This window comes from Hyperoodon ampullatus (assembly GCF_949752795.1).
Source record: "Hyperoodon ampullatus genome assembly, chromosome: 11".
Taxonomy (NCBI): Eukaryota; Metazoa; Chordata; class Mammalia; order Artiodactyla; family Ziphiidae; genus Hyperoodon; species Hyperoodon ampullatus.
In genome coordinates, this window is record NC_136924.1 from 23,691,430 (window position 1) to 23,713,167 (window position 21,738).

A 21,738-nucleotide genomic window follows, 5' to 3' on the forward strand; every position below is an offset into this window, starting at 1 on the left:
GGAGCTGGGAGCTGAGGCTCGGGCTTCAGAGGTCAGATCCCAGGGAGAGGACTGGGGTTGGCTGCGTGAACACAGCCTGAAGGGGGATAGTGCGCCACAGCTAGCCGGGAGGGAGTCTGGGGAAAATCTGGACCTGCTGAAGAGGCAAGAGAACACCGTTTCAGGGTATGCAAGGAGAGGGGATTCAGAGCACCGCCTAAATGAGCTCCAGAGATGGGCATGAGCCGCGGTTATCAGCGTGGACACCAGAGACAGGCGTGAGAGGCTAAGGCTGCTGCTGCAGCCACCAAGCACCCTGTGTGCAAGCACAGGTCACTATCCACACCTCCCCTCCCAAGAGTCTGTGCAGGCCGCCACTGCCAAGGTCCTGTGATCCAGGGACAACTTCCCCAGGAGAACACATGGCATGCCTAAGGCTGTTGCAACATCACACCGGCCTCTGCCGCTGCAGGTTTGCCCCACATTCCGTACCCCTGCCACCCCCCCCCAAATGAGTGAGCCAGAGCCCCCTAATCAGCTGCTACTTTAACCCCGTCCTGTCTGAGTGAAGAACAGACGCCCTCAGGTGACCTACACGCAGAGGCAGGGCCCAATCCTGAACCCCAGGAGCAGCACGAACAAAGAAGAGAAAGAGAAATTTCTCCCAGCATGCTCAGGAGCACCGGATTATATCTCAACAATCAACCTGATGTACGCTGCATCTGTGGATTACCTGAAAAGACAACTAATCATCCCAAAAATGATGCAGTACACTTTGGGAGCAACTGTAGACTTGTGGTTTGCTTTCTGCATCTAATTTGTTTCTGGTCTTATGTTTATTTTACTTTAGTATTTAGACAATTATAATTGGTAGATCTGTTTATTGATTTGGTTGTTCTCTTCCTTTTTTAAAAAAAAAAATATATATATATTTTTTCCTTTTTCTCTTTTTGTGAGTGTATATGTGTATGGTTCTTTGTATGATTTTCTCTGTATGGCTTTGCTTTTACCATTTGGCCTAGGGTTCTGTCTGTCCAATTCTTTTTCTTCCTTTTCTTTTTTTTTTATTACTTTTTAATTTTTTAAATTTTCACTAATATTCTTATTTTTTATTTTAATTATTTTATTTTTCTTTCTTTTTTCTCATTTTTCTTCTAAGCCATGTGGCTGACAGGGTCTTCGTGCTCTGGCTGGGTGTCAGGGCTGGGCCTCTGATGTGGGAAAGCTGAGTTCAGGACATTGGCCCGCCAGACACCTCCTGGCTACACGTAATATCAAATGGCGAAAGCTCTCCCAGAGGTCTCCATCTCAAGGCTAAGACCCAGCTTCACTCAACAACCAGCAAGCCACAGTGCTGGAAACCCTATGCCAAACAACTAGCAAGACAGGAACACAACCCCATCCATTAGCAGAGAGGCTACCTAAAATCATAAGGTCACAGACACCCAAAAACACACAATCAGACGCAGTCCTACCCACCAGAAAGACAAGATCCAGCCTCATCCACCAGAACACAGGCACTACTCCCCTCCACCAGGAAGCCTAAACAACACACTGAACCAACCTTAGCCACTGGGGGCAGACACCAAAAACTATGGGAACTAGGGACCTGCAGCCTGTGAAAAGGAGACCCCAAACACAGTAAGTGAAGCAAAATGAGAAGACACAGAAACACACAGCAGATGAAGGAGCAAGGTAAAAAACTCACCAGAACAAACAAATTGAGAGGAAACAGGCAGTCTACATGGAAAAGAATTCAGAATAATGATAGTAAAGATGATCCAAATTCTTGAAAAAAGAATGGAGAAAATACCAGAACGTTTAACAAGGACCTAGAAGAACTAAAGAGCAAACAATGATGAACAACACAATAAATGAAATTAAAAATTCTGTAGAAGGGATCAATAGCAGAATAACTGAGGCAGAAGAACAGATAAGTGACTTCAAAGATAAAATAGTGGAAATAACTACTGCACAGCAGAATAAAGAAAAAAGAAGGAAAAGAATGGAGGACACTCTCAGAGATCTCTGGGACAACATTAAACACACCAACATTCCAATTATAGGGGTCCCAGAAGAAGAAGAGGAAAAGAAGGGGACTTACTTAGAAAATATTTGAAGATTTTACAGTTGAACACGTCCCCAATATGGGAAACGAAAGAGTCAAACATGTCCAGGTAGCCCAGAGAGTTCCATACAGGATAAAACCAAGGAGAAACACGCCAAGACACATATTAATCAGACTATCAAAAATTAAATACAAAGAAAATATATTAAAAGCAGCAAGGGAAAAACAACAATTAACATACAAGGGAATCCCTGTAAGGTTAACAGCTGATGTTTCAGCAGAAACTCTGCAAGCCAGAAGGGAGTGGCAGTAAATACTTAAAGTGATGAAAGGGAAAAACCTACAACCAAGATTACTCTATACAGCAAGGATCACATTCAGCTTCAACAGAGAAATTAAAACCTTTACAGACAAGTAAAAGTTAAGAGAATTCAGCACCAACAAACCAGCTTTACAACTAATGCTAAAGGAACTCCTCTAGAGAGGAAACAAGAGAGAAATAAAAGACCTATAATAACAAACCCAAAACAATTAAGAAAATGGTAATAGAGACATACATATCGATAATTATCCTAAATGTAAATGGATTAAATGCTCCAACCAAAAGACGTAGACTGGCTGAATGGATACAAAAACAAGACCCATATATATGCTGTCTACGAGATACCCACTTCAGACCTAGGGACACATACAGACTGAAAGTGAGGGGATGAAAAAAGATATTCCATGCAAATGAAAATCAAAAGAAAGCTGGAGTAGCAATTCTCATATCAGACAAAATAAACTTTAATATAAACACCATTACAAGAGACAAAGAAGGACACTACATAATGATCAAGGGATCAATCCAAGAAGAAGATATAACAATTGTAAATATTTATGCACCCAACATAGGAGCACCTCAATACATAAGGCAAATGCTAACAGCCATAAAAGGGGAAATCAACAGTAAAACAATCACAGTAGGGGACTTTTAACACCCCACTGTCACCAGTGGACAGATCATCCAAATGAAAATAAATAAGGAAATACAAGATTTAAATGACACATTAAACAAGATGGACTTAATTGATATTTATAGGACATTCCATCCAAAAACAAGAGAATACACTTTCTTCTCAAGTGCTCATGGAACGTTCTCCAGAATAGATCATATCTTGGGTCACAATTCAAGCCTTGGTAAATTTAAGAAAATTGAAATCATATCAAGTATCTTTTCTGACCACAATGCTATGAGACTAGAAATCAATTACAGAAAAAGTCTGTAAAAAACACAAACACATGGAGGCTAAACAATACACTACTTAATAACCAAGAGATCACTGAAGAAATCAAAGAGGGAATCAAAAAATACCTAGAAACAAATGACAATGAAAACAGGACGGCCCAAGACTTATGGGATGCAGCAAAAGCACTTCTAAGACGGAAGTTTATAGCAACACAATCCTCAAGAAACAAGAAACGTCTCAAATAAATAACCTAAACTTACACCTAAAGCAACTAGAGAAGGAAGAACAAAAAAACCCTCCAAAGTTAGAAAAAGGAAAGAAATCACAAAGACCACATTAGAAATAAACAAAAATTAAATGAAGAAAACAATAGCAAGGATCAAAAAAACTAAAAGCTGGTTCTCTGTGAAGATAAACCATTAGCCAGACTCATCAAGAAAAAAAAGAAGACTCAAATCAGTAGAATTAGAAATGAAAAAGGAGAAGTAACAACTGACACTGCAGAAATACAAAGGATCATGAGACATTACTACAAGCAACTATATGCCACTAAAATGGAAAACCTGGAAGAATTGGACAAATTCTTAGAAAACGACAACTTTCCAAGACTGAACCAGGAAGAAACAGAAAATATAAACAGACCAATCACAAGCACAGAAATTTTGACTGTGATTAAAAATCTTCCAACAAACAAAAGCCCAGGACGAGATGGCTTCACAGGTGAATTCTATCAAACATTTACAGAAGACCTAACAACAATCCTTCTCAAACTCTTCCAAATGATAGCAGAGGGAGGAATACTCCCAAACTCATTCTACGAGGCCACCATCACCCTGATACCAAAACCAGACAAAGATGGCACAAAAAAGAAAACTACAGACCAATATTACTGATGAACATAGATACAAAAATCCTCAACAAATACTAGCAAACAGAATGCAACAGCACATTAAAAGGATCATACACCATGATCAAGTAGGGTTTATCCCAGGAATGCAAGGATTCTTCAGTATATGCAAATCAATCAATGTGATAAACCATATCAACAAATTGAAGGAGAAATCCATATGATCATCTCAATACATGCGGAAAAAGCTTTAGACAAAATTCAACACCCACTTATGATAAAAACCCTCCAGAAAACAGGCACATAGGGAACTTACCTCAACATAATAAAAGGCTATACATGAGGAACACACAGCCAACATCATTCTCAATGGTGAAAAACGGAAACCATTTCCTCTAAGATCAGGAACAAGACAAGGTTGTCCACTCTCACCATTATTTAACATAGTTTTGGAAGTTTCAGCCACAGCAATCAGAGAACAAAAAGAAATAAAAGGAATCCAAACTGGAAAAGAAGAAGTAAAATTGTCACTGTTTGCAGATGACATGATACTATACATAGAGAATCCTAAAGATGTTACCAGAAAACTACTAGAGCTAATCAATGAATTTGGTAAAGTAACAGGATACAAAATTAATGCACAGACATCTCTTGCATTCCTATCAACTAATGATGAAAAATCTGAAAGATAAATTAAGGAAACACTCCCATTTACCACTTCAACAAAAAGAATAAAATACCTAGGAATAAACCTACCTAAGGAGACAAAAGACCTATATGCAGAAAACTATAAGACACAGATGAAAGAAATTAAAGATGATATTAACAGATGGAGAGATATACCATGCTCTTGGATTGGAAGAATCAACATTGTGAAAATGACTATACTACCCAAAGCAATCTACAAATTCAATGCAATCCCTATCAAACTACCAATGGCATTTTTCACAGAATTAGAACAAAAAATTGCACAATATGTATGGAAACACAAAAGACCACGAATAGCCAAAGCAATCTTGAGAAAGAAAAATGGAGCTGGAGGAATCAGGCTCCTGGACTTCAGACTATACTACAAAGCTACAGTAATCTAGACAGTATGGTATTGGCACATAAATAGTAATATAGATCAATGGAACAGGATAGAAAGCCCAGAGATAATCCCATGCACCTATGGTCACCTTGTTTTTGATAAAGGAGGCAAGAATATACAATGGAGAATAGACATCCTCTTCAATAAGTGGTGCGGGGAAAACTGGGAAGCTACATGTAAAAGAAAGAAATTAGAACACTCCCTAACACCATACACAAAAATAAACTCAAAATGGATTAAGACCTAAATGTAAGGCCAGACACTATAAAACTCTTAGAGGAAAACATAGGCAGAACACTCTATGACATAAATCACAGCAAGATCCTTTTTGACCCACCTCCTAAAGAAATGGAAATAAAAACAAAAATAAACAAATGGGACCTAATGAAACTTAAAAGCTTTTGCAAAGCAAAGTAAACCATAAATAGGACAAAAAGAAAACCCTCAGAATGGGAGAAAATATTTGCCAACGAAGCAACTGACAAAGGATTAATATCCAAAATATACAAGCAGCTCATGCAGCTCAATATAAAAAAAAAATCCAATCCAAAAATGGGCAGAAAACCTAGATAGACATTTCTCCAAAGAAGATATACAGATTGCCAACAAACACATGAAAGAATGCTCAACATCACTAATCATTAGAGAAATGGAAATCAAAACTACAATGAGTTATCACCTCACACCGGTCAGAATGGCCATCATCAAAAAAATCTACAAACAGTAAATGCTGGAGAGGGTGTGAGAAAAGGGAACCCTCTTGCACTGTTGGTGGGAATGTAAATTGATGCAGCCACTATAGAGAATAGTATGGAGGTTCCTTAAAAAACTAAAAATAGAACTGCCATACGACCTGGCAATCCCATTACTGGGCATATACCCTGAGAAAACCATAATTCAAAAAGGGTCATGTACCACAATGTTCACTGCAGCTCTATTTACAATAGCCAGGACATGGAAGCAACCTAAGTGTCCATCGACAGATGAATGGATAAAGAAGATGTGGCATATATATACAGTGGAATATTACTCAGCCATAAAAAGAAATGAAATTGAGTTATTTGTAGTGAGGTGGATGGATCTAGAATCTGTCATACAGAGGGAAGTAAGTCAGAAACAGGAGAACAAATACCATATGCTAGCACATATATATGGAATCTAAAAAAAAAAAAAAAAAGGTTCTGAAGAACCTAGGGGCAGGACAGGAATAAAGACACAGACATAGAGAATGGACTTGAAGACACTGGGAGGGGGAAGGGTATGCTGGGTGAAATGAAAGAGTGGCATGGACTTATAAAACAAAACAAAACAAAAAACTTTTTTTGTTTTTTTTGTTTTTAGAAATTATAAATCAGTGTTGTTTTATTTATTTATTTATTGCTGTATTGGCTCTTCGTTTCTGTGTGAGGGCTTTCTCTAGTTGCGGCAAGTGGGGGCCACTCCTCATCGCAGTGCGCAGGCCTCTGACCATCGCTGCCTTTCTTGTTGCGGAGCACAGTCTCCAGACGCGCAGGCTCAGTAATTGTGGCTCACGGGGCTAGTTGCTCCACGGCATGTGGGATCCTCCCAGACCAGGGCTCGAACCCGTGTCCCCTGCATTGGCAGGCAGATTCTCAACCACTGCGCCACCAGAGAAGCCCGGCATGGACTTATATATCCTACCAAATGTAAAAAGATAGCTAGTGGGAAGCCCCCACATAGCACAGGGAGATCAGCTCGTTGCTTTGTGACCACCTAAAGGGGTGGGATAGGGAGGGTGGGAGGGAGACGCAAGAGGGAGGAGATATTGCGATATTTGTATATGTATAGCTGATTCAATTTGTTATAAAGCAGAACCTAACACACCATTGTAAAACAATTATACTCTCATAAAGATGTTTTTAAAATTTTAAAAATAAAATAAAAGATTCAAATCACAAAACTATGTTCTCTGACTCCAATTAAATTAAAAATTAAAAATCGTTCACGAAACGGTATCTTTAATATCCACAAATATTAGAAACTGAATAACACATAAGTCAAAGAAGATATCAAAAAGATTTTGGAATGTATTTATAACTGAAAGAGAAAGAAAACACAAAATATCAAAACTTTGGGGATGCAAATAAAGTAGTACCTAAAGAAAAATTTATAGTATTAAAATGACACTGATAGATCAGAGAAAGGTCCCACATTGATGACCTCAGCTTCCACTTTAAGAAACAGGAAAAGAAGAGCATATTAACCCCAAAGTAAGCAGAAGAAAGGAAACAAGTGAAAAAGAAAACACAATAACAATAGAGACAATCAATGAAATCAAAAAGTGATTCTTTAAAATACTCTACAAAATTTAAAAATCTATAGGCAAACTGATAAGGATAAAAATAGAAGATACAAATTACCAAATCAGGAGCAGAGAGGTAAGATCACTACATATTCTAAAAATATGAACAGTAGGAGAATATTTTTAATAACTTTATACCAATAAATTAAAAAACTTAGATGAAATGGGCAAGTTTCTTGAAAAACACAAACCACCAAAACTCATTTTTAAAAATAGGATAACCTGAATAGCCCTACATCTATTAAGGAAACTGAACTTGAACTTGTGGTTACAAAACATTCCCCACAAAACAAAACAAAAAAAAGTCCAGATCCAGGTGGCTTCAATGGGGAATTACGCCAGATATTTAAGGAAGAAATAATATCAATTCTACAAAAATCATTCCAAAATATTGAAGAGGCACAAATACTGCCTAATATTCTATGACACCAAAGACATATGACAAGAAAGAACTACAGATCAATATATCACTCATGAATACAGAAGCAAAAATTCTTAGCAAAATTCTAGCAAGTTGAATCCAACAATATATGAAAAGAACACTACACCATGATGAAATGGAGTTTATTTCAGGAATGCAAATTTGTTTTAACATTCACAAATTACTATATTAACAAACTAAAACAGAAAATTCATTATTATCTCAACAGATATGGAAATAATACTTGCCAAACTCCAACATCAATTCCTAATAAAAACTGTTAGTAAACTGGGAATAGAAGGAAACTTCATCAACCTATAAAAGACATCTACAAAAAACTTATAGCTAACATAACCTTAATGATGAAAGACTGAATGTATTCCCCTTAAGATCAAGAACAAGGCACGTTTTGTCTGTTTCCCACTTCTACTCAACATGTTTCCGGAGGCTCTCTGCTTCTCTTCATTCAACAGACAGCTGATTTTCCTGTGCAGTGCCAGCAGCATCCCTAAGACATGACAGTGAAGACTGGAGTAAATGGATTTGTCTGTATCAGATATCTGGTCATCAGGGCTGCTTTTAACTCTGGCAAAGTGAAAAACGTTGCCGTCAATGACCCTTCATAGACCTCAACTTCATGGTCTACATGTTTCAATGTGATTCTACCCATGGCAAGTTTGATGGCACAGAAAAGGTTGAAACTGGGAAGCTTGTCATCAATGAAAAGTCCATCTCCATCTTCCAGTAATGAGATCCTGCCAATGTCAAATGGGGTGATGCTGCTGCTGGATACGTGGTGAAGTCCACTCATGTCTTCACTACCTTGGAGTAAGCTAAGGTTCGCTTGAAGGGTGGAGCCAAAAGGGTCATCATCTCTGCCCATTTTGCTGAAACCCCCATGTTTGTGATGGGCATAAACCATGAGAAGTATGTCAACTCCCTCAAGATTGTCAGCAATGCCTCCTGCACCATCAACTGCTTGGCACCCCTGGCCAAGTTAACCATGACAACTTTGGCATCATAGAGGGACTCATGACCACAGTCAATGCCATCACTGCCACCCAGAAGACTAAAATTGATGGCCCCTCTGGGAAACTATACAGTGACAGCCACAGGGTTTCCCAAAACATCATTTTGGCATCTACTAGCACTGCCAAGTCTGTTGGCAAAGTCATCCCTGAGGTGAACAGGAAGCATACTGGCATGGCCTTCTGTGTCCCCACCAACAGTATGATGGTCATAGATCTGACTTGCCATCTGGAGAAAGTTGCAAATATAATGACACCAAAAAGGTGGTGAAGCAGGCATCAGAGGGCCCACTAAAGAGCATCCTGGGCTACACTGAAAATCTTGCTGTCTCCTGCAACTTTACCAGTGACACCCACTCTTTCACCCTTGATACTGTGGTTTGCATTGCCCTCAATAACCACTTTGTCAAGCTCATTTCCTGGTAGGACCATGAATTTGGCTACAATAATAGGGCAGTGGACTGATGATCCACATGGCCTCCAAGGAGTAAAAGCCCTCTGGGCCAACAGCCACAGAGAGAACATGAGAGGAATAGAGATATGCTCAGCTGCTGGGGAGTCCTTGCCCCAACTCAATCCCCCAACACACTGAGAATCTCCCATTCTCAATACAGTTTCAATCCCAGACCACTTAAAGAATGGGAGGGGCTCAGAGAGCCCTACCTTGTCATGTACCACCAATAACTATAATGTATGCAGTCAAAAAAAATTTTTGTACCGGAGATTTTAGCCAATGTAGTGGCGAGAAATGCAGTGACAAGAAAAAGAAATAAAAGACATCCATATTGTAAGGAAAGAAGAAAATCCATGTTTACCTGAAGACAACATAGCCATGTACGTAAAAAATCCTATGAAATCTACAAAAAAAGCTACTAAAATTAAAATTGTGTTTAATTAGGGGAAGCTGTGTAAAAAATATAGGGAACTCTCTGACCTTTCTTCATAATACTTCCATAAATCTAAAATTATTTCAAAATAAAATGTTTAAAAAAAAGGAAAACCTTACTCAAAAAAACCACAACCAAAAAAGTGTGTTTAGCAAGTTTGCAAGAAACAACTCAATAGGTAAAAGTCAAATATATTTCTATATGCTAGCAAAGAACAATTAGAAATCAAAATTTTTTAAAATATCATTTACAATATCAAGAAAAATATTAAATACTTAAGAATAAATTTGACAAAATATGTGCAAAGTTGTACACTAAAAACTACAAAATACTGCTGTGAGAAGTTAAAGAGGACCTAAACAAATGGTGAGATAATATCAAGTTCATGAATCAGAAGACTAAATATTTTTATGATGTTAATTTTCCACAGATTTATCTTTAGATTCAATACAATGCAATGAGAATCCCAGAAAGCTTTTTTTTGTAGAAATTCACTAATTCTAAAATTCATATGGAAATACAAAGGACCTAGGATAGCCAAAGCAACTCTGAAAAAGAAAAACAAAGTTGGATTCTTTTTTTTTTTTTTTTTTTTTTTTGTGGTACACGGGCCTCTCACTGTTGCGGCCTCTCCCGTTGCGGAACACAGGCTCCGGATGCGCAGGCTCAGCGGCCATGGCTCACAGGCCCAGCCACTCTGCTGCATATGGGATCTTCCCGGACCGGGGCACGAACCCGTGTCCCCTGCATCGGCAGGTGGACTCTCAACCACTGCGCCACCAGGGAAGCCCTAAAGTTGGATTCTTACACTACCTGATTTCAAGACTATGATAAAACTATAGTAAACAAGACATTGTATGGTATTAAAGATAGATCATTTGAAGAGAATAGAGGAATAGAAAGTCCACCTACACATATATGCAAGTGATTTTGACACAGGTGCAACAGCAATTCATTAAAGAATGAACAGTCTTATCAAAAAATTGTGTTGGAACAAATGGATATCCTTAGGCCATACCATATCCAAAACAAAACTGTATATCCTCACCACACCATATACAAAAATTCACTTAAAAATAAATCATAGATCTAAAAGCAAAACCTAAAACCATAAAACTTCTACAAGAAAATGTACAGGGAAATTTTTGTGACCTTGTATTAAGCAAAAAATTTTCTAGATTTTAATACCAAAGCACAACCCACACAAGAAAATTTGACAAATTGGACTTCAACAAAATTATGAGCTTCTGTTCTTCAAAGACACTGTTAAGAGAATGAAAAGGAAATGGGGACTGGGAGAAAAAATTTTGCAAATCACATTTTCTTTTTTATTCTTTGATCCATAATAGATAAAAAAATCAATGACCTTAAAAAAAAATGGGCAAAGGATTTGAACAGATACTTCAACAAAGAAGATATACACATGGCAAGTAAGAACATGAAAAGGTGCTCAACATCATTTGTCTTGAGAGAAATGCAAATTAAAATCATGAGATACTACTCATATCTATTACAATGGTGCTGATTAAGAATACTTCACATACCAATGTTGACAGGGATGTAAATCAACTACAACTCTCAGACACTGAACTACCATACAATCCAGTCATTCCATTCTAGATATTTAGTCAACAGAAATGACAGCATGTTTCTATACAAAGACTTATACATAAATATAACATAGCAGCTTTATTTATACTAGCCCCAAACTGAAATAACCCAAATGTCTATTAACAGGTAAATCGATTTTAAAAATTGTGATATGGGGCTTCCCTGGTGGCGCAGTGGTTGAGAGTCCACCTGCCGATGCAGAGGACACGGGTTGGTGCCGCGGTCCGGGAAGATCCCACATGCCGCGGAGCGGCTGGGCCTGTGAGCCATGGCCGCTGAGCCTGCGAGTCCGGAGCCTGTGCTCCACAACGGGAGAGGCCACAACAGTGAGAGGCCCGCGTACCGCAAAAAAAAAAAAAAAAAAAAAAAAAAATTGTGATATGTTCATACAATGGAATGCTACTCAGCAATAAAAAGGAATGAAATATTCAAATATCCAACAACATTCGTTGAACATCTAAATCAGTCAGGTTCTCAGATTGCTTCTTCTTCTTGAAACAGCAGAATGGGAGATTTATCCCCTGAAATGAATAAAACACATAGTCTCTGGATTAGAGGCAACAGGCCCAGATGAGGGCAGGGGAGCTAAATCGTATGAGGTAAGGAACTGAACGTTTTTTCCCTCTCAATAATTAAAACACTTTTCCAGGATTTTTTATTGAATCATTCTTCCTCTTCCTGCTTCTTTCAAGTGTTAACTTTATCTTAAACTAAATTTTTATACAGGTATACCCCCATTTTATTGCACTTCAATTTACTGTGTTTTGCAGATACTGATTTTTTTTTTATATCTTTATTGGAGTATAATTGCTTTACAATGTTGTGTGAGTTTATGCTGTACAACAAAGTGAATCAGCAATATGGATACATATATCCCCATAGCCCCTCCCTCTTGAGCCTCTCTCCGACCCTCCCTATCCCACCCCTCTAGGTGGACACAAAGCACCGAGCTGATCTCCCTGTGCTATGCAGTAGCTTCCCACTAGCTATCTATTTTACATTTGGTAGTGTATATATGTCCATGCTACTCTCTTGCTTTGTCCCAGCTTCCCCTTCCCCCACTGTGTCCCAGTGGCAGGGCAGGCATAAAGACGCAGATGTAGAGAACGGACTTGTTTTTCTTTTTAATTGAAGATTTGTTGCAACTCTGTGTTGAAGAAGTCTATCTTCACTGTTTTTCAACAGCATTTGCTCAGTTCATGTCTCTGCAATTCATTTTAGTAATTCTCACAATATTTCAAATTCTTATTTATTACTATATTTGTTATGGTGATCTATGAATTGTTTTGGGGCATCAAGAAATATGTCCACATAAGACAGTGAACTTGATGAATCTTGTACGTGTTCTGACAGCTCCACAGACCGCCATTCTCCACCTCTCTCACTCTCCTGAGGCCTCCCTCTTCCCCAAGACACAGTATTGAAATGAGGACAATTAATAACCCTACAGTGGCCTCTATGTGTTCAAGTGAAAGAAAGAATCACACATCTCTCACTTTAAATCAAAAACTAGAAATGATTAAGCTTAGTGAAGAAGACATGTCAAAAGCCCAGATAGGTTAAAATCTAGGCCTGTTGCACTAAACAGTTAGCCACATTGTGAATGCAAGGGAAAAGTTCTTGAAAGAAATTAAAAGTGCAACTCCAGTGAACACATAAATTATAAAAAAGTGAAACAGCCTTATCGCTGATAAGAAGAAAGTTTTAGTGGTCTGGATAGGAGATCAAATGAGCCACAACATTCCCTTAAGCAAAAACCTAATGCAGAGCAAGACCCTAACTCTCTTCAATTCTATGAAGGCTGAGAGGGAGGTGAAAAAGCTGCAGAAGAAAAGTTTGAAGCCAGCAGAGGTTGGTTCATGAGATTTAAGGAAAGACTCTATCTCCATCACATAAAAGGGCAAGATGAGGGAATTCCCTGGCAGTCCAGCGGTTAGGACTCTGCACTCCCACTACAGAGGGCCTGGGTTTGTTCCCTGGTCAGGGAACTAAGATTCCAGTAAGATAGATAGATAGGTAGATAGATAGATAGATAGATAGATAGATAGATAGATTGATTTTAAAAACCAACACACACACACACACACAAGTGCAAGATGAAGCAGCAAGTGCTAATGTAGAAGCTATAGCAAGCTATCCAGAAGATCTAACTAAAATAACTAATGAAAGTAGCTGCGCTAAACAACAGATTTTCAGTGTAGACAAAACAGTCTTACTTTAGAAGACTATGCCATCTAGGACTTTCATAGATAGAGAGGAGAAGTCAACATCTGGCTTCAAAGCTTCAAAGGACAGGCTGACTCTCTGTTAGGAACTAATGCACCTGGTGACTTTAAGCCAACTGTAAATCAACTATACTTCAATTTTTAAAAATTAATTAATTAATTAAAAATAAATTGAAGCCAATGCTCATTTACCATTCTGAAAATCCTAGGGCCCTTAAGACTTATGCTAAATATACTCTGTCTATGTTCTATAAATGGAACAAGAAAGCCTGGATGGTAGCACATCTGTTTACAACGTGGTCTATTGAATATTTTTTTAAGCCCACTGTTGAGATGGACTGGTCAGAAAAAAAGATTCCTTTCCAAATATTACTGCTCAATGACAATACACCTGGTCACCCAAGAACTCTGATGGAGATGTACAATAAGATTAATGTTGTTTTCACACCTGCTAACACAACATCCATTCTACAGCCCACATATCAAGAAGTAACTTCAACTTTCAAGTCTTATTATTTAAGATACATTTCATAAGGCTAAATCTGCCATAGATAATGATCCCTCTGATGGATCTGGGCAAAGTCAATTGAAAACCTTCTGACTTAGACTCAAGAGGGAGGAGATATGGGGATATATGTATATGTATAGCTGATTCACTTTGTTATAAAGAGGAAACTAACACCATTGTAAAGCAATTATACCCCAATAAAGATGTTAAAAAAAAAAAAAGAAAGAAAACCTTCTGGAAAGGATTCACCCTTCTGAAAGACATTAAGAACATTTGTGATTCACGGGAAGAGGTCAAAATACTAACAGGAATTTGGAAGAAGTTGATTTTAACCCTCATGGCTGACTTTCAGGGGCTCAAGACTTCAGTGGAGGAAATAACTGCAGATGTGGTGGAAGTAGCAAGAGAACTAGAATTAGAAGTAGAAACCAAAGATGTGACCAAACTGCTGCCATCTCATGATATACCTTGAACAGATGAAGAGTTGCTTCTTATGAATGAGCAACAAAAGTGGTTCTTGAGACAGAATCTATTCCTAGTGAAGGCACTGTGAAGACTGTTGAAATGACAACAAAGAATTTAGAATACCACATAAACTTAGTTGATAAAGCAGCAACAGGGTTTGAGAGGACTGACTCAAATTTTGAAAGAGGTTACAATATGGGTAAAATGCTATGAGACAACACCCCCTGCTACAAAGAAATCATTCATGGAAGGAAGAGTTCATCGATGGGACAAACTTCATTGTCGTCTTATTTTAAGACATTGCCACAGCTGCCCCAAACTTCAGCAATCACCAACCAGGTCAGTCAGCAGCTATCAATACAGAAGTAAGACCCTCCACCAGCAAAAAGATTACAACTTGCTAAAGGCTCAGATGATGGTTATGATTTTTTAGCAATAAAGAATTTTTCGGGCTTCCCTGGTGGCGCAGTGGTTGAGAGTCCGCCTGCCGATGCAGGGGATGCGGGTTCGTGCCCCGGTCCGGGAAGATCCCACATGCCGCGGAGCGGCTGGGCCCGTGAGCCATGGCCGTTGAGCCTGCGCGTCCGGAGCCTGTGCTCCGCAACGGGAGAGGCCACAACAGCGCGAAGCCCACATACCGCAAAAAAAAAAAAAATAAAAAAAATAAAAAAATAAATTTTTCAATTAAGGTATGTACATTGCTTTTTTAACATAATGGTATTGTACACTTAACAGACTACAGTATAGAGTAAACATAACTTCTATATGCACTGGGAAACAAAAACAGTTCATGTGACTTGCTTTATTGCGATATATGCTTTACTGCAGTGGTCTGGAACCAAACTGACAATATCTTGAAGGTATGCCAGTATGTATGTACTATTGGTCTGTTTCTAGGGATTCTCTTGTATTCACCAATTTCTCTATTCTGGCACTAGAATCACTTTTGTCTTTTTAGTATTGTTTATAATTGGTGGTATATAGATCCCATAATGACTTAATTTCACAATCTTTTTCCTGCAAATTCCTCTAGATGCCTATGAAATAAAAGTATTAATATGAAGACTACAGGCACAAAAATATTTACTGTATAACTTTAATAGTAAAAAAGAGAAAGCTCATGAATGCCCATCAAAATGGGAAAAATTAATTAGGATTTATCTACACCATGGAATATTATGCAACTATTAAAACAAGTAAGTTTGATCTGTATGTGCTGACCTTGAAAACATATTAAATGAAAAAAGCAAGTTGCATAATATTGTGTGAATGTGTCAATATCCTAAATGCTTTACATACATTGACTCATTTACATCCACACAACTATAAGACAGAGACTGTTATTTTTCCCATTATACTGATGTTAAACATTTGCATTAACATAGAAAAATGCATGCAAAAATAATTAGTCACCTCTGAATTGTTTGACTAGTCAAAATTATCAAGTATTTTTCAAGGAAAAAATTTTTTAAAAACAATAAAATATGAAGGAGAAAAGATAGGTTTGCTCCAGATTGTGAAGAGCCTTATAACATGCCAAGAAGCTTAGCCTTTATTCTATAAGCACCGTGGACCTAGAGGGTTATCAGAAAGATACTAAGCATGTTTCTGGATCAGGTCAGTGTTTTATTATTTTTTTTATAATTTTTATTTTTTAATTATTTTTTAAAATATTTATTTGGCTGCATGGAGTCTATTTTTAAATTTTATTTATTTATTTATTTTTGGCTGTGTTGGGTCTTCGTTTCTGTGCGTGGGCTTTCTCCAGTTGCGGAGCGCGGGGGCCACTCTTCATCGCAGTGCGCGGGCCTCTCAGTGTCGCAGCCTCTCTTGTTGTGGAGCACAAGCTCCAGACGCACAGGCTCAGTCGTTGTGGCTCACAGGCCTAGTTGCTCCACGGCATGTGGGATCTTTCCAGCCCAGGGCTCGAACCCGTGTCCGCTGCATTGGCAAGCAGATTCTCAACCACTGCGCCACCAGGGAAGCCCTGCATGGAGTCTTAGTTGCAGCATGTGGGATCTTTCATTGTGGCACACAGGCTCCAGAGTGCGTGGGCTTAGTTGCCCCGTGGCATGTGGGATCTTAGATCCCTGACCAGGGATCGAAAATGCGTCCCCTGCATTGGAAGGAGGATTCTTAACCACTGGACCACCAGGGAAGTCCCTGGGGTCAGTATTTTATAATGAGAGCTCTTTCTAAAGACAGTTGGAAGGTGAAGAGAGTGAACAAATTGGTTGCAGGGAGTCAGGTTAGTAGTCTGCTTTAACAATCTAGGGAAGAAACAAAGAAATCTGAACTAGTGGATATACAGAGGTAGAGAAGAGGGAGGAAACTCAAGTAGACATGTCTAAAATAAAAACCTATGGGAGATGGTATCCATATGAATAGTATAAGAACAAAAGAATGACTGAGATTTCTACCATGAGTGAAATGCATGGAAGATGGGATATCTCCATTAGAGCGAACTGCGAGGGCACTGGTGTCTTTCGGGGAAAGCCAAGTTTTAGTTAAAGGTGACTAGCACACTATGTTGCTCAGGAATACCTCTGGCAAAGGATGGAAAATAAATGAGAAAATACTGTAAATTAACTCAAATTATTTTTAAATTTCCTGCATGTTATTAGACCTTATAAATATTTAGTAGGGGAAGATATGATATTTATAACAAAAATAAGATTCAAGGTCTATAGATTTCATTTACCTATACCATCTCAGTTCCCCATTATCAAAAAAAAAAAGGAATTAATTATAATAGGAGCATGGGGAAAAAAAATCTCCAATGCATGTCTCCTTTCCTAAATAGAATGAATGTGGATACATCTTTTTTTAAACAAGGAGGTTCAGAATAGAAATTTAGCATACATATAAATATATTTGACTGCCTTAGGCACATATCCACATATCCATAGAACATCCACACACACTTGAAAGATTATAAATAAGCCAGACTCAGACCTTCCAACTAAAAAGTTAATTAAAAAAATAATAAACTTTGATGTTTATAAGCTCAAGCTTTGAGCTAATGTTCTACTTCATTCCAACTTTTTGCACTGCACTCCTCTTGTTTCTCAATGATAATCTTCAAATTCAAAAAGAGGGCCTATATTAAAACCTTGATAAATTTAAGGCTGTTTTATAAAATACAAGAATTTCTAAATACCTTTAAGAGATGCCTTGAAAAAGTTTTAAATCTTATTACATATTTATTCCCAAAAAAGGAAATATATAGATCCTTGGTCTTAGTCTAATATATACTCAATTCCATCTCCTATACTAACTTGTCTATATTTTATATTCTGTATGTGAGAATTCATACCCAGAATGAATGCTCTGAGACAATATGAGAGCCCCAATTACCAAAGATTTAATTTCCTTTGTTATACTATTTGTACTAATATAGCAAATTGGATTAGTACATTTTAGAACAAATATAAACAAAATAGGTTTTCCAAAGAACTTTCAAATAACCTGGACGTTCATTAGTGAGAATACTATGTTCCCTAAGCTCTCCCATATTAAAGATTATACCTAAATAAACTGTAAGTCTGAGTTTCTTGGGCCAATACAATTTTGTGTATAGCAAATAAGACTTAAACACAGTTACTCCACAAATTGATCATCATTATACCCTCTACCAACCTATGGGACAAATCCTTCAGGAGCAACATAAAACCTTTCAGCTTTTCTTGATTCTTATCTGACTCTTGACACTTGAGGTCACTCCAAAGCTCCAGATATGAAAACGTACAGAATGTGCATCGAATGCCTCAAGCAGGGTCAGAGTATGTAGAAATGGTCTTCTGGCATGTCATATAATTTCAAGCAATGAAAACAAAGCCCTGCTCTTTTCAATCCGTATCGTAACAGTTTGCTTCCATCTTTGGATGAACTGGACACGTGCACATGCTATTGAGTACTGTAAGTTAAGTTCTCATCTCCATAGTGATGATGTAATTTTATTAACATGGGCTAGAAGTATCTCATATGGGTGTAATAAGTCTGGAATAATGTGAGCCATACATATAAATTTAAATGTTCTAGTAGCCACATTAAAAAGATTTTAAAAAGAGATGAAATTAGTTTTTTGTATATTTTATTTAACCTAGTATATCCAAACGTCATCATTTCAATATGGAAAATAAAAATTATTGAGGTATTTTACATTTTCTGTACTGTTGTCAAAATCATTGTTTATTTTACACTTATAGCACACTGCAATTAGCACTAGTCATATTTCAAGTGCTTTATAGCCTCACATGGACAGTGGCTACTCTATCGCACTACATAGGGTAGTCCTATATAATTATTTTCAGAAAAAAGAAAAAACAAGATTAACTCTGAAAATTTTAAATGCCTTCTAAAAATAACTGAAAAGACTGGCTTTGTAGTAAATAAATGCCCATGTGATTGAGTCCCAGAAAATATTTTTAACAATTTCTTACCGTTTGAGCAAGGTAAAATATGTAATAGACCCAGTATATAGTCACATCAGAGACTGTAAATGCACAATATTACATAAGTGATATTAGGGAGCACCATAGCCAAAATTATACTAACCAAACATTTTCTAATGAATAATATGCACCTTGATTGCTTGATGTAACTCTCAATAATAACTATTCATACAGCAAATCAGAATCAGTGAACTGTGAGCAGAAATAACTCCTTGAGTTATAATCACACAACTTATCATCTCTCTACTAAATATACAGTATACACCACAAGATAGCATTTTATAATATGAGAAGGAATTTGCAACCATGAAGAGAAACATAGTTAAGAAAACTTAATAGTAAAACTAGAGCATCTATTTCAACCCAGTTTCAACTTTGTAATTAGTGCTAAGTGTAAAACATATTCCTTCCAGCCCTCAACTTCTCTTCTTCACCTGGATATAACTCCTGAAAAATAAACTAACAGACAAGGCAGATTAAGCTCTCATTGCTATGCAAGCACTGATTTTGGTGGCAATTGTTCTTATCCTCATATTCTTTTCTTAGGTAACAATATTTCCAAGGGTACTGTGGTAGGCAGAATAATGGTACCCCAAAGATGTCTATGTCCTAATCACTGGAATCTGAGAATATGTCACGTTGCATGGCAAGGGAGAATTAAAGTTGTAGATGGAATTACACTGCTAATCAGCTGACCTTATCCTGGATTTTTTTTTCTTAAAACTGCATGGCTAGAACCACTAAAATAATGAGAGTATAATTCTTATCTTGTTGATGAACTTAATGGCATGCCTGGTAGGGTTTCACCATTTAGTATGATGTCTGCTGTTGGCTTCTCATGGATACATTTTCACCATATTAAGGAAGTTTTTATTACTTTGTTAATGAACAAGAAGCAGCAGAATAGCATAGTGGATAAAAAGCACACTCAGGATTCAAACTGCCTAAGTTTGAATACTGGTTCCATTTCTAACTGCATGACCTTGGAAAGATTATGTAACCACTCTGTGCCTCAGTTTCCTCATCTATAAAATGAACACACCAGTAATAGCTACTTCATAAGGATGTTGTGAAGATCAGATAGACCCATGAAAAGTGCTAGTAAAGTGCCTGACACATAGTAATCATCATGTCTGTAGGAAGAGTAAGGAAGGAATGCTCTTATGATTTGTTAAATTTATTTAGGGTCTTTCAGGATGAGTATGTTTTCTCCTTTAATACATTAATATTATTTTATTTATTTATTTATTTATGGCTGCGCTGGGTCTTTGCTGCTGCGCGCAGGCTTTCTCTAGTTGCAGTGAGAGGAGGCTACTCTTTGCTGTGATGTGAGGTGGTTTCTCTTGTTGCAGTGTGCGGACGCTAGGCACGCAGGCTTCAGTAGTTGTGGCTCGTGGGCTCTAGAGCACAGGCTCAGTAGTTGTGGCACATGGGATTAGTTGCTCCCCGGCATGTGGGATTTTCCTGGACCAGGGCTCGAATTGAACCCGTGTCTCCTGCATTGGCAGGCAGATTCTCAACCACTGTACCAGCAGGGAACCCAATTCTTTTTCTTTTTTAATAAATTTATCTATTAATTTATTTACTTATTTATTTAAATTTTGGCTGTGTTGGGTCTTCACTGCTGCGCACGGGGGCTACTTTCTGTTGCAATGTGCGGGGCTTCTCATTGCAGTGGCTTCTCTTGTTATGCAGCATGGGCTCTAGACATGAGGGATTCAGTAGTTGTGGCATGCCGGTTCTAGAGCGCAGGCTCAGTAGTTGTGGCACACGTGCTTAGTTGCTCTGCAGCATGTGGGATCTTCCCAGACCAGGGCTCGAACCTGCGTCCCCTGCATTGTCAGGCAGATTCTTAACCACTGTGCCACCAGAGAAACCCTAATTAATTCTTGATGAGGACCGTCTTTACACTCCTGAAGGTAAACTTGTCTACCTATGGGGTATATTTTAATGTAATCCTGGATTGCTGTTTGTAATTTAGGGCTTTGCATCCATATTCATATGTAAAATCAATCACCAGTCTTCTGGTCTCTTCAGTTTTGGTATCAGGGTTATGTAAATGAAGAGTTTTCTGCCTTTTTTTTTATCTTTATTTTATTTTATTTTTTTATTTTTTTTTATTTTTTGCTTTATAACAAATTTAATCAGTTATACATATACATATGTTCCCATATCCCCTCCCTTTTGCGTCTCCCTCCCACCCTCCCTATCCCACCCCTCCAGGTGGTCACAAAGCACCGAGCTGATCTCCCTGTGCTATGCGGCTGCTTCCCACTAGCTATCTACCTTACGTTTGGTAGTGTATATATGTCCATGCCGCTCTTTCACTTTGTCACAGCTTACCCTTCCCCCTCCCCATATCCTCAAGTCCATTCTCTAGTAGGTCTGTGTCTTTATTCCTGTCTTACCCCTATGTTCTTCATGACATTTTTTTTCTTAAATTCCATATATATGTGTCAGCATACAGTATTTGTCTTTCTCTTTCTGACTTACTTCACTCTGTATGACAGACTCTAGGTCCATCCACCTCATTACAAATAGCTCAATTTCATTTCTTTTTATGGCCGAGTAATATTCCATTGTATATATGTGCCACATCTTCT

At 37.9% G+C, this 21,738-nt stretch overlaps 1 protein-coding gene and 1 pseudogene across 9 annotated transcripts in view; one reads left to right on the forward strand and one right to left on the reverse strand.

Annotated features, from left to right (window-relative positions):
- Window positions 1-21,738, reverse strand: part of ANKS1B (ankyrin repeat and sterile alpha motif domain containing 1B) — a gene marked incomplete at both ends in the record, with an annotated part of 1,147,860 nt that overhangs the window by 970,623 nt on the left and 155,499 nt on the right. The window lies entirely within an intron of this gene.
- Window positions 8,411-9,476, forward strand: LOC307060296 (glyceraldehyde-3-phosphate dehydrogenase-like; annotated as a pseudogene). Its single transcript has one exon. The product of its transcript is annotated as a glyceraldehyde-3-phosphate dehydrogenase-like (transcript).